The following is a 19,190-nucleotide window of genomic DNA, read 5'->3' as shown; positions in this document are numbered from 1 at the left end:
CCCTCGACCGCCCGCTGCCTGGACCGGTTAGTGGCCATCTTGGCCAGGCCCAGGAGCAGTCCTATGAGGAGGCCCTCCCATCGACCCGCTCCCCTCCGCACAGGGTGCCAAAGATCAGGAGCATAGGAACAGCAGCTCTAAAACTATTTTGAGTTATATCAGTAATCAAGTGCCCCCTGATTAAAGGGGGGGGGGCACACTCCAAAAAATGTTCAAGTGCCCCCTTGTTTTTTTTTGAAGGCACTAGAAAACACAAATTATACAAGTGCCCCCTGGCTAAAAGGGGGGAGGGGGTGCTAAAACCGACAATTTAAAAAAATTAAACTTTAGACATTAAATCAAATTAAAATTTGGTTGCCAGAGGTGATGATGCATTCCAGTCCCTCTAGCACCCAACTCTTGCGAAGGCCGCGAGCGTACTGGTGGACACTGTGTGCTCCATCTCCAGGGATACCCTGGCTCGGATGTAACCGCGGAAGAGAGGCAGGCAGTCGGGCTGAACGACCCCTTCGACTGCCTGCTGCCTGGACCGGCTGATGGTCCCAGTGGCCAAACCCAGGAGCAGTCCTATGAGGAGGCCTTCCAACCTGCCCGCTCCCCTCCACACAAGGTGCCCAAAGATCAGGAGTATGGGAACAATAGCTCCATAAACCTGCGAGCATCCTCAAAGGTGCACAGGTGGAAGGCCGTTGAGGAATTTCCCAGCCATAACTGCACTTAAAGAGAATTGCATAAAAACCACATGGAGTCATGGGTAGACTTTGATGTGAGAAACTTTATTATAAGCATGCAGAGGAGAGAACTTTAGCGAAGCAAAGACTCTCTCCGATCGAACAATGATATCAGATTTTATACATGATTGGGCGGAAGCGGAAGTTCGACAATTTACAAAGATAAGCAACGTCCATATATGCCTGTGACTGACAGCTGCTCAACCATGGCCCTGTCCATGTGACAAGTTAATGACTACGCCTATGTCTCTTCAATAACTAGAACAGAGTCTAGCATGTAGGCTTTGAAAGATGCTTTCCGTTATCTCAAATGTTTCATTTTCAAGGCCCTTACATCACACTTTCTGTGGGTCTTCAACCACCATATCTGAAGTCACAAGTTCAACTTATTGTCCTTTGTTCTAAACTGCTGAAGCTTGCAGTTTAACATTTTTAGCTTAAAAATGGCCAAGCTTCCTGTCATGCCTTGTGATTACAATGGCTTGTTACTGACATAGCTACAGCATCCATTAAAGGGTTATTCTGACTTACACGCGATGGAATAATCGCAAGTTCTCATCACATCAGCACATTAAACAACGCTACAATCCTGTTAGCCCCTTAAGCCAGCTCCAGACCCCCCAGGTCACCACATCGCAAACCTGTGAGCATCCTCACATGCGCATACTTTACAGAGTAGGAGGGCACTGTGGCATGACACAGCCATAACTGCACTTAAAGAGAATTGCATAAAAAACAGCAAGTGCTTACTTTCAATGAGTTAAACATGTCCTTAACGACCTTAGCCTGATGAGTAAACTAGTCCACAACGCTAGGTGGAATACATTACTGCTGGTGTTAATTGCCATCCAGTAGTGTTAGCTCAGCAATAAATACATGGAGACACAAACGCATGGGTGGTTCACTGAGGTTTACATTATGCATCAGGTTCTAGAATTTAAATACAAAAAGTAAAGCTAATTATAATCATTTGGGATTTACCACAGGTAAAAATTAACATTAAAAAGTCACAAGCTCGAAAAGCGATTTTGTTTAAAACAAAATTTTTTTGAGTATCCTTTTTATAATCACTGGATGAATGTGACATGCCATGCGAGGGAAAGAAGAGTGACAGTACTTCGAGGTACTGTCTAAAAGAGCAAAAGATTAGCAGCACTTAAGCTAGTCTTGTGGATCCTTGGTTTAAAAGCCTGCACTCTGATTTGTCATCGGTTAAGATACTCGGACAAAAATGAAGTGGGAGACATAAACTCCACCTCAATCACAGTGGAGCCCAAAAACTGAAAAGCTGGAGAAACAAATCCATTAGTGGTGATAGAAGCATTTAGCAAGTGGCAAAGAGCATTAATCCAAATCTAATTTAAGAATTTTGACACAAATTCCAATTCATTCAAGCCTTGAAAATGCTGTTGGTAGAATGACTTATGCTGGCAGTAAGTGCGTGCTCATGGCAGCAATTTCCAAGTGCCTCAAGCTCAGGCACTATTTGCCCATTGAGCACAGTACTCAAAGTTACTGCTGGGCTTCTGTCCCGCTAGTGCGCTTTCTCATACACACTGAGTTACCATTATTAGCAATGTAAATGTGCTCATATATAGGAGGCACCTGTGATATTGCTATCTTCGCAGTCCGCACAGGCAGAGTGCTGACCTCATTTATTTCAAATGGCACTAAAGGCGTGTCAGAATTTGCAACAACAACAAGTTGTAATTATCTAGCGCCTTTAACGAGGTAGAGAGGCGGAGAGGTTTAGGCAGAGAATTCCAGAGCTTAGGGCCCAGGCAACAGAAGGCACGGCCACCGATGGTTGAGCGATTATAATCAGGGATGGTCAAGAGGGCAGAGTTAGAGGAACGCAGACATCTCGGGGGGGGGGGGGGAGTTATGGGGCTAAAGGAGATTGCAGAGATAGGGAGGGGCGAGGCCATGGAGGGATTTGAAAATAAGGATGGGAATTTTGAAATCGAGGCGTTGTCAGGAACCGATGCCTAACAGTAGCAGATTCACTAGCCCCAAAAATGTTGGTGTATCTTCACTGGTGGAATGGCATAATGGCATTTCCAGGATTCCAATTTGGGGCAGGACGCATTTGCAATGAGATTCCACCACAAAATCAATGCATTCCATTATCAATGCATGTTTGGGCCTCTGATTGACCATTCTGCTGAGTCCCAATAAAGCTAATTTAAATGAGGCCCAATGGCTTTGGCACACCAGAATTCTGGTAGTTACACTTGCAAGTCAACAAAAATGGTGTGAAAGATGCGTACCCAAGATTCATTCAGCTATGTACTCGAGTTCCTGCTTTGAGGACCACTCATGTCAACAAAGGGGAAACGTCGCGGAAAAGATGCTTACATCAGTCACACGTGGTACAAAAGTAGATTAAGTGGTTGAAAGTACCCTCTGCAAAACTGCCTTCACTCACATAAAAGGATACTGTTTGCTGTGATTATACCTTGGGACCGAAATTGCCCACCGCTGGAAACAAGGAACACGCACCCAGTTGCTAGTGATTTCACCGCCGCGGTGGATGCGGTGGCCTCTTGCGCGAAATTCTGCTCTTTGGCTTTTTTTTTTCCGGCAGACCGGAAGTCGGTCATAATGGGGGCGGAAGTGTAGTGGTAAGCACACTAGAAGGGCGGAAGTTGGCCGGGGGGGGGGGGCGGGGTGGGGGGCGGAGTGGCCACCGCTGTCAGTCATCAGCGTAGTGCTGATGAAATCATCGCAGTGCCACGTCGCCATGACTCTCCCCTTCACTTAAAGGGGAGAGCCTGCGCGATTTTTAAAGTTTGGTGCACTGGGCCACGAGGGAGGGTTACGGCCGAGCCAATGGTCTGGCACCCAAGAGGGGGTTGCCAGGTTGCCTGTTGGCAGCCTGGCCAAACCCGGGGGAATAATTGTCGGCCCGACATGGAAAACGACTGCCAAAAAAAAAACATGGCCTGCAGCAGCAGTTAGGTCTTCCCCTTTAATGGGAACTGCACCGCCATTTTAGAAGGCCTCAGCCTCGCTGAGAAAAGCAGCATTTGGCACTGCCTGGCGGGAGGAAAAATTTTTCGGCAGAATTGGGAGGGGAACCTCGGTGATGCGCGCGCTGACGGATCGGCAGCAGCAGAGCTGTGTAGGGGGTGGTGGGTGGCGGGGGGGGGGGGGAGCGGGTCGCCACCGGGATACCGCAGGAGCAGAATTTTTAAAATGGCGGCCATTACCCGAAAAATCAGCGGCCATTGCACTCCGCAGCTTGGCCGCCGATTTATGGCGGTAACAGGCCTTAAGGGAAGGGGCAATTTCGGCCCCAAATACTCTACACAAAGTTCAAATATAGTGCATCCGATTTATTAATCCACTTTATAGCTTGTATGTGCAGTGTTTGCCCCACTTGGCAAAAACCAGGCGGGGCAGGTAAGATGAGGCCAGTCCCTTACCCACTCTGATGATGCTGTCTTCCTGCCAAGCCCCATTCTTAACTTGCACTTTTGAGCAGGCGGGCTAACTGAAGACCACCTATAGGAAGGCAGTGGGTCCTTCTTTAGATATGGCCCAGGGGCAGCACGGGCCAGCCCACACTGCGATATGTCCGTGCAGCAGAGCAGGTCTCCAGTCGTCTTGGATAACCCTTGCCACTGGACCAAGACCTGGCTCTATCAAGCCCGTGTGGTGGCTGGTGTGCAACGGCCATGACACGTTAAAAAAAATCCACGCACAGGCATCTTCCACCCTTCAGGATGTAGTTTGGGATCTGGAATATTAGGTCCTTCATTGAAACACCTGTGAACTCATCCTTTTTTGGCGTGGAAGCAAGTCATCCTCGCTTCGAGGGACTGCCCATGATGATGATGATGAGATATGTAGATCAGGTCTGATGATAACATTGGGACCGGATCTGCAATTGAAGTCAGAGGCCTGAGTCGGGTAGCAGGCCAGACCAGCCAGGAGGGTGATCGTGGGCCAGAAGATGCTCAGCGGGAAAGTGTCAAAAAATATAATTTGAAGTTTCCTCATGTGGAAGCTGGTGCTGCTTCACAGAGATACCATGGCAACTGTGTAAATGTGAACCGACTAATCTGCTGCTGGCTCTATCCACTGATCTTAGCATCTCTCAGGAATGGCAGACTACACAAGGTAAGGATGTATAGAAGTATTGGATGTAGCAGCAGTACATTTCTGACAGGTTCTATGGGAACACTTTGTCTTCAATGGAAATAAAAATCGGGGAGGGATGTTAAACGGGTTGCCGAATTGCTGTCAACCATTTTATACCATCGCACAATGTAAAAATCTATTCCCTTATACGAAGAGAAATTTCCTAAAATAGTTACTGAATTTGCCTTTCACCAGTCTGAAGCTGTTTAATTTGATATAATGCTCCAGGTTAACCTTTTGTATACCAGTTCTTACCTTGCATACATGTTTGGGTCATTCTCAGTCATCTCCTTTCAAGAATTTTCTCCCATTTATCATCATGTCTCAGTAAATCTGATCATTTAGATCGGCCTCATGGCTCATCTCTATGTCCTCTGCATGGTTTGAATGTCTCCATGCTCAGTGATAAGAACCAGACACTGTTAACTGGGATTTCCGCAGGGATTCTCCCAATCACCTTCAGCGAAAGCCCTGGAGAGACAGTAAATAGTTGTTGATGCTATTTCCCAGCAATCTCTGCTGATCTTCCCCTAAATTTGACAAAAATTTGGCAGATGGAGTATAATGTTGGAAAGTGTGAGGTTATGCACTTTGGCTGAAAATAAATCAAAGAGCAAGTTATTATTTAAATGGAGAAAAATTGCAAAGTGCTGCAGTACAGCAGGACCTGGGGCTACTTGTGCATGAAACACAAAAGGTTAGTATGCAGTTACAGCAAGTGATCAGGAAGGCCAATGAAATCTTGGCCTTTATTGCAGTATGGAGTATAAAAGCAGGGAAGTCTTACTACAGTTATGCAAGGTATTGGTGAGGCCACATCTAGAATACTGTGTATAGTTTTGGTTTCCATATTTAAGAAAGGATATACTTGCTTTGGAGGCAGTTCAGAGAAGGTTCACTAGGTTGATTCCGGAGATGAGTGGGTTGACTTATGAGGAAAGGTTGAGTAGGTTGGGCCTCTATTCATTGGAATTCAGAAGAATGAGAGGAGAACTTATCGAAACATATAAGATTATGAGGGGGCTTGACAAGGTGGATGTAGAGAGGATGTTTCCACTGATGGGGGAGACTAGAACTAGAGGGCATAATCTTAAAGTAAGGGGCCACCCATTTAAAACTGAGATGAGGAGGAATTTCTTCTCTCACCCGGGTTGTAAATCTGTGGAATTCGCTGCCTCAGAAAGCTGTGGAAGCTGGGTCATTGAATAAATTTAAGACAGACAGTTTCTTAACCGATAAGAGAATAAGGGGTTATGAGGAGCGGGCAGGGAAGTGGACCTGAGTCCATGATCAGATCAGCCATGATCGTATTAAATGGCGGAGCAGGCTGGAGGGGCCGTATAGCCTATTCCTGTTTCTATTTCTTATGTTCTTATGTTCAAAAGTTACAGCAGATGTTTGGAGAACTCCTATGGAAATTCTACCCCAGTATTCAAGGGATAGTCCATCTAGGGCACTGTACAATTTAAGTACAAATTCCTTGACTTGTGCTGTGCAGCACTGGAGATTTAGTACCATGGGACAAAAATTGCAGTCTACGAAAGTACCTGGGGGTCCCGGAGGAATGAACACTTCCATTCTGAGGCCTAGATACACAGCCCAGCGCAGAAGCCCACGCATCCCAGGAACGTAAGCGCTTTCTGATATCACGTGGGCCTGGACCATCAATCACAGTGTAGTACTCTCATTGATAGTAATGGGAACTCCCAGCTTCGAGCTACCATTACTATCAATGAGAATACCCCTAAAAGCAAACAAAAAACATACACTTAAATAAAAAGAAAACTTCATTTTTTTAAAAAGTAATAGAAATTAATTTAAATTCAATGTTTTATAAAAAAAAATTTTTTTGGGAAAATATTATAAAGTTGCTTTAATAGTGTTAAACATAAAATTACTTTCATGGGCAGGGTTTTAATGTGAAAAAAGGAATAACAATTTTTTTTCTATCTTTTGAAACAGTTACGCTGGTAAAAGCAGGCCTTACACCTGCCTTTATCAGGCATACGAGTTTGAAGGACATTCACTGGACAAGAGTTGGGCAAATAGCCCAAATCTCCGCCCGCGAAGGCCCTTTTCCCGGGGAGGCGTGCGAACTGTCAAAAGGCTTCATGTGCCTAAACTTGCGGGCGCTTTCCAGGGAGAGAGGCTGCATTTTATGGTCCAATATTCTTGTTCATTTTTGCGTTGCACATGTTAAGCACCCAGCTCTACTAATGCATCTAGAACTCTTTAAACTTTGTTCTGAGTTCCTTCAATGACACACTGATGGAGCACTATGACACTTTCTGTAGCTTTAGATAGACTGCTTAAACTGGTCAGCTTGAATTTGAAGTGATGAGCCTTAAATTAAAATGTCTGCACCTGCTGCCCAGTTACCACTATGCTTTAATATAACCTGTCACTTTACTTGGGATTGGATTGAATTCTTCATTTGGTAGGTCAATTTGTTTTGCAAGAATCTTAAAGATGCATATTTTATATAATAGTTATTTGAGGTTGTCTCTTTCGACCAGTAGTGAAATGAATGCCTTACAACAAAGGTTGGGCTTTCACAAATGTACAAAGCATAATACATAATGCTTGCAGCAGTGTAGCAGAAATGGCTAGTGAAATGTTATATGGAACTCAACATAATATCCAATGGCATTGGAGAATTTCCATTTTTTGCAGGATTAGTGTTTTTGTCTGTATTATATAAGAGCACTAAAGGTTTGTTTGTTATACCTGCCTTCTTATTATTATTTAATTTTCTCTATTATTTTCTTTTTAGTAACTCAGGTCCTGGTATTGCAAACATGATGGGTGCAATTTTCATTGATTATTTAGGCACTATGGAGCCCCCAAGGTGCCAATATGGGGTCTTAAGGTGCAATGTTGGTTTAGCGCAAGACACCATCTTGGTAAAGAAGTTGAGCCAGCGCTAGGAATGGCCGCCCGGTGGCTCGTTAAACAGCTGATTTCCACTTAAAATGCCTGCTGGCGCTCATTAAAGAGGATGCATGGCGTTTTGGTGGCTAGCACTTCAACTACCGCCCTCTCCAAATAGTGACCAGCGGTTTCGGAGCAAACACGGCGTTCATGTTGATTACAAAGCGCTACTTAAAGGGATATTCAGCTTTTCATGTTCATTGCTGCTGGAGCTGTGAAGATGAACTCTGAAACACATTGGAAGAATTTCCGGGGCACTTTATCAAGACATCACCAACACTTGAGCAACATTTATTCTGGAAATTCTCTGAGGGCTTCACCTAACAAGAGTAAGTGCTGTGCTACTCTGCTTTATTGGGCGCCTTATAGGAGTCACCTGGAGAAAGGGAGTTTGTGGTCATGGGCATCTTGGTGGGGTTCCCCCCTTGGTCTGTGTGCGGAATCGAAGGAGGACATGTGGCAGAACAGCACCAGCTGCTGCAGGAGAGAGGGACAGGAGGACGAGGTGATTTCATTACCCCACTGTGGGCACAGGACATCTCTCCTCTTCTGGACCTCCTCCACCAGGACCTCCAGTGCCACATCCGAGAACCTGTGCGCCCTCTCCCTCGGTCCCTGAGCCATCCTGAAATGTTCCACTGTGTGCCAGCCAGAGCCCTCCACACCTTCAGTGCAAGTGGGTGCGAGGAGCCCAAATATACAGCTCCATGAAAATTGAGTTTAATCAGCGCTTGAGTGCTAAACTGGCAAGTTTATGGTTCAGCAAGTTCAAATTACGGTAATCAGCAATGGGACCAGAATTGTGTGCTAAGTCCAGACTTTCAAACTGGCTAGTCATATTAGCCTCATCTCATAGGCAGTCCCACGAAATTGAGGAAGACTTGCTTTCACTCTAAAAGTGAGTTCTTAGGTGACTGAGAAGTCCAATACGGGAATTACAGTCTCTGTCACAGGTGGGAGAGACAGTCATTGAAGGAAAGGGTGGGTGGGGAGTCTGGTTTGCCGAAAGCTCCTTCCGCTGCCTGCGCTTGTATTCTGCATGCTCTCGGCGACAAGACTCGAGATGCTCAGCACCCTCCCGAATGCACTTCCTCCATTTAAGGCGGTCTTTGGCCAGGGACTCCCAGGTGTCAGTGGGGATGTTGCATTTTATCAAGGAGGCTTTGAGGGTGTCCTTGAAACGTTTTCTCTGCCCACCTGGGGCTCGCTTGCTGTGTAGGAGTTCCGAGTAGAGCGCTTGCTTTTGGGAGTCTCGTGTCAGGCATGCGGACAATGTGGCCCGCCCAATGGAGCTGGTCGAGTGTGGTCAGTGCTTCGATGCTGGGGATGTTGGCCTGATCGAGGATGCTAACGTTGGTGCATCTCTGAGCCATACAGGAGGGCGGGCATCACTACACCCCTGCAGACCATAAGCTTGGTGCCAGATTTGAGGGCCTGCTCTCCGAAAACTCTTTTCCTCAGGCGACCGAAGGCTGCGCAGGTGCACTGGAGGCGGTGTTGGACTTCGTCTTCGATGTCTGCCCTTGCTGATAGCAGGCTCCCGAGATATGGAAAGTGTTCCACGTTGGTAAGTGGTCCTTATTAGCACAGCACCATTGAGCACCAGTTTTCACCCTTGGGCCAAAATAGCCCCCAACAGTACAGTATTAGGAACAGCAGACTTTAAATGTCAAACTGACGCTTTTATGGTTCGCAATTCTCCTTAACCAAAGAGTTGAAAAACATGTTATCGTAAGTTGATCACCCCGTTACAAAATCTGGTGAATCAGCAATTTTCCGTCATGATTTCTAAATGCAAAAATGATTTGAAATGTTTCGCTTTGACTCTTGTCAGGAAAAGCATCTGTGTTGTTGAGAGCAATTCATTTAGTCCCGCTATTTCCCAGAGAAAGGCTGAACGTACAGCCATCCTTCAAATGGTGCTGTATGGTTTGTTAACACATTTTATTTTCTAGAAATAGTAACCTTTTAGCTGATTGTGTTGCCATTTAATAAAAGCGTGTGCAATAATTCCACCTCATGTGTTTGCCTTGGCAGTATTCCACTACAGAGAGGTGATGAAGCCAAAGATTTAGTAGTTATTAAAAACGGTTTCCATTTGTCACAGTGCATTTACTAAAATTTTAGGCCTAGAAATTCCATCTCGCCCCACTTGGGGGCGGTACCCTCTGGGAGGAGCGAAGGTGTGCACCAGGCACGGAAGTCCCGCCCCCCTCGATAAATTTGGGTTACTGACCCACTTCCTTCCTGGGGCGGTAAGGGAACGGACGCCTCAGCAGCGCTGCGGACTTGGCCGCGCAGCGCTGTTGCATTCGAGGGGCCCTCCCTTACTTAAACAGAAGGGCCCACGCTGCCAACTGTGCTAAAGAAGAAGGCACCTACTGGGACCACCGGGAAGCGGGGGTGTCTCGTGATCAAGCAGAGTGCTGGGCTGAGCGATCACGGCCGTGACCCCACGAAGAAACCGCATCAGGAGGGCTACCAAAAGGTGAGGTTTTTTTTGCAACACTTGTCACCTCCCCTTTAATTTCCGTACCGGAAGCAGCCGGCCATCCGAGATACGTCGCCTGAAGCAGTCGCTGTTATCGCCCCGTGCTGCTTCAGGGGGCGAAAGCCAATTTCGGGGCTGGGGCATTAACGGGGTGATGTGCACGGTAATGACGTCACGATCTCCGGGCGCAGGTGATCGAGGTGCAACGCAGTAGCACCGCCGCTAAACTCCTGCCCAAAATTGCGGGAGTCGTTAACCATGCCACGCCTGGTCGCAAACAGATTTGTGCCTCGTTAGCGACCAGTGGGCGCAAAGTAGCCCAATTTCTCCCCCTTAGACACTCAAGTGAAGCTTTGTTAAACCTCCACATTTGAGAATTCACTCTTTTTCTCCACAGGTTAACAAAAGTGCAGCATAATCTGAAATTAAATCATTTTCCATTTTATTGTTTTTTTATGTTCATAAAGATGAATTTTGAAATCAGCCCAAACCTTGATTGCCCAGTAAGAACTTAAATGGCAATATGGATATTTTTTCCCCCATTGGATGTCAAGGACTGAAGACCATACATCAAAGTCAGTCATATAAATCTGCCTAAGATCAGTTACACATAATACTTTAAATTTATTGATTATCTGCTAGCTCAAGAATATTTGATTTGAAATTAAAATCTTTATCCGCAACCTAGTAAGAAAACTGGAGGAGAAAAAATACCCAAATATACATAAACCCTCTATTAACCCCAAAAATATTAACTAATGTGCTTTATTCAATGCTTATGTATGTCTCCTACAAGGTAATTATTTCAACAGTGGTTCAAACAGTGGCAGTAAAAAACATAAGAAATAGGAGCAGGAGCAGGCCATTTGGCCCCTCGAGCCTGCTCCGCCATTTAATAAGATCATGGCTGATCTGATCATGGACTCAGCTCCACTTCCCTGACCGCTCCCCATAACCCTTCACTCCCTTATCGCTCAAAAATCTGTCTATCTCCGCCTTAAATATATTCAATGACCCAGCCTCCACAGCTCTATGGACCCACAGATTTACAACCCTCTGAGAGAAGAAATTTCTCCTCATCTCAGTTTTGAATTGACGACCCCTTATTCTGAAACCATACCCCCTAGTTCTATGATTCCCCTATGAGTGGAAATATCCTCTCTGCATCCACCTTGTCGAGCCCCCTCATTATCTTATATATTTCAATAAGATCACCTCTCATTCTTCTGAACTCCATGTGTATAGGCCCAACATACTTAACCTATCTTCATTAGCCAACCACTTCATCTCCGGAATCAACCTTGTGAACCTTCTCTGAACTGCCTCTAATGCAAGTATATGCTTTCTTAAATAAGAAGACCAAAACTGTATGCAGTACTCCAGCTGTGGCCTCACCAATACCCTGTACAGTTGTAGCAGGACTTCTCTGCTTTTATACTCCATCCCCCTTGCAATATAAGTCAACATTCCATTTGCCTTCCTGATTACTTGCTTTACCTGCATACTTACCTTTTGTGTTTCATGCACAAGGACACCCAGGTCCCACTGTACTGCAGCCTTTGCAATTTTTCTCCATTTAAATTATAATTTGCTTATCTATTTTTTTTGCCAAAGTGGATAACTCATACTTTCACTCATTATATTCCATTTGCCAAATTTTTGCCCACTGTCTATATCCCTTTGCAGATTCTTTGTGTCCTCCTCACACATTGCTTTCCCACCCATCTTTGTATCGTCAGCAAACTTGGCTACATTACACTCAGTCCCTTCATCCAAGTCATTAATATAGTTTGTAAATAGTTGAAGCCCCAGCACCGATCCCTGCGGCACCCTACTTGGTACTATTTGCCAACCGGAAAATTACCCCTTTATCCCGACTCTCTGTTTTCTGTTAGCTAGCCAATCCTCTATCCATGCTAATATATTACCTCCAACCCTGTGAACTTTTATCTTGTGCAGTAACCTTTTTTTTGGCACCTTATCAAATGCCTTCAGCCAATCCAAATACACCACATCCACTGGTTCCCCTCATATCCTCTCTGCTCGTTACATCCTCAAAGAACTCCAGCAAATTTGTCAAACATGATTTCCCTTTCATAAAACCATGCTGACTCTGCTTGACTGAATTATGCTTTCCCAAATGTCCTGCTACTGCTTCCTTAATAATGGACTCCAGCATTTTCACAACGACAGATGTAATGGTAACTGGTCTATAGTTTCCTGCTTTCTGTTTGCCTGTTTTTTTTAAATAAGGGCATTACATTTGCGGTTTTCCATTGAGATTAAATATTTTATATTGTAAACGAGATTACCATATTTTAGTGAACATTTAACAAGACTCATGCCTCACTAAGATGTAAGTAAATTACTTTCAAACAACAGAGGTTTATTCCACATTACTTTTGTTTTATGAATTTCTATATGCCTGGGAGAGCAAACTTTCAAATTTGTTGAAAATATATTTGTGTCTCAGGGGCTGAAAGCAGAAGCCCATCTGGAATGACAGAAAGCTTACAATATGCACAAGAACATTTCCAAATTTTTATAAATCCACAGGCTACTAATATGTTCTTGGCAACAATGTTATTAATAAATATTATGTAACAATAATATTCACAGTATACAAAGGAATCCTTTAATACAAAGTAATCTTGGCTGCAATAAAACTTATCAAACCAAAAGCTAACTGATTGAGTGTTACTGACTGACAGTTTGATGAAAGGGTAAAAACAGATTCACTTACGGTAAACAGTTAGCTCGATAGAAAATTGTAGCATTCTTAGCACTGCTGCAAAGATTGATTCTCATTAATCCTCTGAAAGTGCTGCATCTATACGTCCGTCTATGCAACTGACTGATTATTTTCCCAAAAAATGAAATTATTTTTTTAACTTTTTCCTGTGCCTGAACATCAATTAATAATTTCAGAAAGTTTAATAGAAGTTGAGGTAACTAGGGCAGACAGTGATTAAGACAAATATTTTGCTCTTTTTTTTTTGAAAGGGACAAAACCTTCCTTCTGGTATCTTGTCTACATTTTGACAACTACCAATTGAAATGGCAGCTGGCAATGGTACTGTTGACTTCAAGCTCATGAACCATGAAGTTGGTAGCAGAAACTTTGTCAATCATGCACGCCTGAAATAAGTCTGGTTTCATACTTTTCCAATTACTGTTTGTTCACAAAAAGTAATAAAAGTTTGGCTAGCAAGCATGCATGTAATATCTGCACAACAATATAGAAATTCCAAACGTACCCAAAATGTCTGCATATGGTAACAACTCCTGTACTCACCCCCCCCCCCCCACCCCGTGCGATGCACCACTAAATTAGCTGCAGTCTAACTGCAGATAATGGAGTGTAATCCAAACCTGTTTTGTGCACAGTGAACAGAATTAACACTTGTTTTCTAATATATGGATGTTGATAAATGCAGGTTCAAATTGGAGCAGCAACACAAATATAAATTAATTTAGGGTACATTTATATCGGTGAGAAGCAATATCTGCTTCGTGCCAATGGTAAAATTGCAGTGTAATTTCAGGCCCGCCGACGCCAGATAGAAGTGGTGTCCCTAGAAACAGGAAGTCTCATACCACTTGGGGCTGACCATGGGTGGAGTGTAAATCTAGTGCTGTAGCAAACCATATTTAGGAAGTGCTCAGACGCTAGGTCTGCCTCTGGGCATTTTTTTTAAACACACCTGAACCTAACGTAAATATTCAGAGATCAATGATTCTTCCCTGCTTGCCCTCTGAATATTTACGTTTTAACATAGAAACATAGAAAATAGGTGCAGGAGCAGGCCATTCAGCTCTTCTAGCCTGCAGCGCCATTCAATGAGTTCATGGCTGAACATGAAACTTCAGTACCCCCTTCCTGCTTTCACGCCATACCCCTTGATCCCCCTAGTAGTAAGGACTTCATCTAACTCCCTTTTGAATATATTTAGTGAATTGGCCTCAACTACTTTCTGTGGTAGAGAATTCCACAGGTTCACCACTCTCTGGGTGAAGAAGTTTCTCCTTATCTCGGTCCGAAATGGCTTACCCCTTATCCTTAGACTGTGACCCCTGGTTCTGGACTTCCCCAACATTGGGAACATTCTTCCTGCATCCAACCTGTCCAAACCCATCAGAATTTTAAACGTTTCTATGATGTCCCCTCTCACTCTTCTGAACTCCAGTGAATACAAGCCCAGTTGATCCAGTCTTTCTTGATAGGTCAGTCCCACCATCCCAGGAATCAGTCTGGTGAATCTTCGCTGCACGCCCTCAATAGCAAGAATGTCCTTCCTCAAGTTAGGAGACCAAAACTGTACACAATACTCCAGGTGTGGCCTCACCAAGGCCCTGTACAACTGTAGCAACACCTCCCTGCCCCTGTACTCAAATCCCCTCGCTATGAAGGCCAACATGCCATTTGCTTTCTTAACCGCCTGCTGTACCTGCATGCCAACCTTCAATGACTGATGTACCATGACACCCAGGTCTCGTTGCACCTTCCCTTTTCCTAATCTGTCACCATTCAGATAATAGTCTGTCTCTCTGTGCTGAGAGAGAGCTTTGCCCATGTGTATATCCAGGCATCTGCAGAGCAGTCTCTTGGGCAGGATGGTTAGAGTTCCACTCAGGCAAAATCAAGCAATGCCAGCAGAGTACTGCCTGACTGAAACCCTGAGACTGGTAGCTGCAGTGTAAATGCATCCTTAGTTTAAGTTGCAACTTACAGTATTTACATAGTAATCTGAGTTATTTGCTCCACAAGTGCGTCAGGACAATGAAACCAGCTCCAGAGCTTAAATGTCTAGACAGTTGGAAAATGGCAATCTCCACATGTGAACTCACTTGATGGTGTAACAGTGTAATTTTTAATTCTGTGCACACACACAATCGTCTGTTCCGTGATTCCAAATGGTGCTTGCAGACGCAATGTGCTCCATTCCTGGTCCAATGGTAAGCTGTTTACATTCTAAACGCATAACAGATCAGTGGGACAACTGTTAAATTAATTCAGTGTTGAGGAGTTGCGCCCCAGATGTGAATTCAACAAAACTTTGGGCTAAAACTTCGGGGGCTTTACGCCACCCATTACCTGCAAAAGATAGCCAAAAGAGGGCAACCGGCACTCTTTTGCCAGCTGTTGGAGGGTCCCGCGGCATCCTCCCAGGCCCAGCAACGCTGCCGCTAAAATCCATCACCCAGCAATTAAAATGAGGGAGAGATGCACACCGACTGACATCACCACGGCGAACTTGGACATATGAGCTGAGTTAAGCGCTGGGTCCTAAGTTTGCAATGTAAACCTGGCATGCAGCAGACTAACAGAGGGAAACACACATCTTTAAGGTAACTTTGCATTTAAGCTTTTGGACTGAGTTTTTAAAAATGTTATTGAAGCAATGGTTTGCTGCCATAGATGTTAAACATTTTTAAGTTTGTAGCGACTGCTGCTGGATGCTTGCAAGGCCTCGGATGGTAAAGGAAGGCATCTGGGAATACAGAAAATGCTGCAAATACTCAGCAGGTCAGGCACCATCCGTGGAGAAAGAAACAGAGATCACATCTCAGGTCAAGATGCTGCCTGACCTGCTGAGTATTTCCAGCATTTTATGCTGTCATTGCAGATTCATAGCAAAGCTCACAGAGGGAAGAGGAAGATGCAGAAGAGGAAGAAACAGAAGCCAAAGAAGCCGACAAGCAGGATACAGGAGAAGTAAGCCCAAGAGGAGGAAACAGAAGGAAGGTTGCAATCCAGATAGCCCCTTTCTGGCCGGGATATCCGGGATCGAATCATCGGCTTACAGTACCAGTGACCACAGACAAAATTCCACTTTCAACATTTGTTCCACACCTTACCTTCCGTCTGTTACTGACCATCACAGCGTCCTCTTGGCCACGATGTTGAAATAAAAGCCACCACAAAGCAAACTTTCCAATCCAGCTTTATACATCTATCCATCTAATGTGACATCAAGAAATCAACTCATCACACTTCTGCGTTCCCTTAGTGACTGTCTTGTATGTGCCTTTGCCTATCCTACTGATGTCACGATGTACTACCCCAGTGGCTGCAGCATGGTTGGTGGAAGGCTGCTGACTTTCAGTGGGGGCACTGCAAATTCATCTTCATCTTCTTCTTCTTCATCTTCTTCATAATCTTCTTCTTCTTCTTCATTGTCATCTTCCTCTTCATCATCTTCTTCATCTTCCTCTTCGTCATCATCCTCCACCGGCTGGGCAGGATGCATTGGTTGGGTGTGTGAAATGAGGAAGGCACGAGAGTGGAGTTGTGGTGAGGGGAAGGCAGGAAAGCAAGAGGTACATGCCAGAAGGAGGATAATGTATGAGGATATCAGCATCTTCGATCCTCCGAGGAGGTGACGTGATGCTGGGGATGGGAGATGTGCCTTGTGATTGGCACAGATTGTTGTTAGGTGAGTGATTGGTGGGGGGGAGGGGGGAAATCCTGCATTGAGCAGTGTGTGTGACTAGTGGCGCAGTTGGTAGGAGATGGCTTTTGAAGTTGCATTCACTGACCTTGATCAGTGGTCTGAGGCCATGCAGCTTCTTTGGGCACTGGAGCCAGGTGGTGGGGAGGGGGGGGGGGGGGGGGGGGGGTGACACTGCTGACTGTGATGACCTCGGTGATCTGGTCGCACAATGTTCTCTCTGGAGGGTCTCCTGCCCCCTGTGGGTAGGGGGCCTGTCTTGCAGTGTTGACCCCCTGCACAAAGCTGGAGTGCTGCATGGGGGACACTGGGTGCCCCTTCCCTGGCTTGCTGAGCCATTTGTGTTAATGCTGAAGCACTTTTCCCAATTTTTGAAGTGGAGCAGGGAATTCAGCTTTAAGAGCTAAAGACTCCCATTTGGGAATTTGTTTTAATGTTTATTTTTTTAAAGGCAGTAAGGGCTGAAAACTTCGACTCCCATGCCTGACTAACGCCACCAGAAGAATGTTACATAGTAAGTTAGCGCTGGGCAAAAAATCTTTAGCCTCCAATGCAAATTTTGCTATGGTGGCATTTTGTCCATTTTCAACAGTCGCGGTGCCACTCTCATGGTGGCCATGAATTTTCAGCCATATGTGTTTTTAGAAGACCAACTCTAAATTCGAGAGCACCCTCCATGCAAGCCAGTTACCCTGCATGCACATTGTGAGGTTCAATGAGTCCCGGATACTGGGCATCAGACTTCATTGCGATGGAGACAGCGCTGTGGGTGGAGCCCCAGTCAGGTGAGTGAAGGAAGTTTGGGACGTTGCCAGAGCCAAGATAAGTGATGGTCAGCTTCAGGCTTGGGTAAAGGATGTCCCTTCTTAAACCGTATCCAATATCTTGGGTGGCACTCTTCCACTTGGAAGTGAGTGCGTGCTTCCTGCTCCGTATTTTGGAAATATAGCAGTCCGTGCATCATCCATTTTTCAGGTTCAAATTCTAGGCTGACAAATCTTGCTGTAAACAGAATCGATCTGCATCAGTGCGAGGATGAAACCTAAGGTCAATACAAGAGAGGCAAGCCATCCTGCTCCTGTGAACATTTCCACTGTTGCTATTTCTCCTTCACGAGATCAATGCACTCGTGTTCGTAGCAGCTAACAGAGCCATGTATTACTGTGTACAAGCTCAAGCAATCAGCTACAAGATTTTCCAGCAATCAACATTGATATTACATAGCTTAAGTTAAAGCTTGCGCTTGTGCTGGAATGTGCCCTTGTATCGCTTTCCATCCTGCCTCTGCTCGCCCAATTCCATCTTGCTGTACAGGAGTCCTTTTGACGTTCTGGAGTTATCCATAAGGTTATCATAGAAACATAGAAACATAGAAAATAGGTGCAGGAGTAGGCCATTCGGCCCTTCGAGCCTGCACCACCATTCAATATGATCATGGCTGATCATCACCTCAGTACCCCTTTACTGCTTTCTCTCCAGGCCCCTTGATTCCTTTAGCCACAAGGGCCATATCTAACTCCCTCTTGAATATATCCAACAAATTGGCACCAACAACTCTCTGCGGTAGAGAATTCCACAGGTTAACAACTCTCTGAGTGAAGAAGTTTCTCCTCATCTCAGTTCTAAATGGCTTACCCATTATCCTTAGACTGTGTTCCCTGGTTCTGGACTTCCCCAACATCGGGAACATTCTTCCTGCATCTAACCTGTCCTGTCCCATCAGTATTTTATATGTTTCTATGAGATCCCCTCTCATTCTTCTAAACTCCAATGAATACAGGCCCAGTCGATCCAGTCTCTCCTCATATGTCAGTCCTGCCATCCCGGGAATCAGTCTGGTGAACCTTTGCTGCACTCCCTCAATAGCAAGAATGTCCTTCCTCAGATTAGGAGACCAAAACTGAACACAATATTCCAGGTGAGGCCTCACCAAGGCCCAGTACAACTGCAGTAAGTCCTCCCTGCTCCTATACTCAAATCCCCTAGCTATGAAGGCCAACATGCCATTTGCCTTCTTCACCGCCTGCTGTACCTGCATGCCAACTTTCAATCACTGATGTACCATGACACCCAGGTCTCATTGCACCTCCCCTTTTCCTAATCTGCTGCCATTCAGATAATATTCTGCCTTGGTGTTTTTGCCACCAAAGTAGATAACCTCACATTTATCCACATTATACTGCATCTGCCATGCATTTTTCCATTCACCTAACCTGTTCAAGTCACCCTGCAGCCTCTTAGCATCCTCCTCACAACTCATACCGCCACCCAGCTTAGTATCATCTGCAAACGTGGAGATATTACACTCAATTCCTTCATCTAAATCATTGATGTATATTGTAAATAGCTGGGGTCCCAGCACTGAGCCCTGCGGCACCCCACTAGTCACTGCCTGCCATTCTGAAAAGGACCCGTTTATCCCGACTCTCTTCTTCCTGT

Source organism: Pristiophorus japonicus, chromosome 10 (genome assembly GCF_044704955.1).
Source record: "Pristiophorus japonicus isolate sPriJap1 chromosome 10, sPriJap1.hap1, whole genome shotgun sequence".
NCBI lineage: Eukaryota > Metazoa > Chordata > Chondrichthyes > Pristiophoridae > Pristiophorus > Pristiophorus japonicus.
This window is presented reverse-complemented; position numbering follows the sequence as displayed.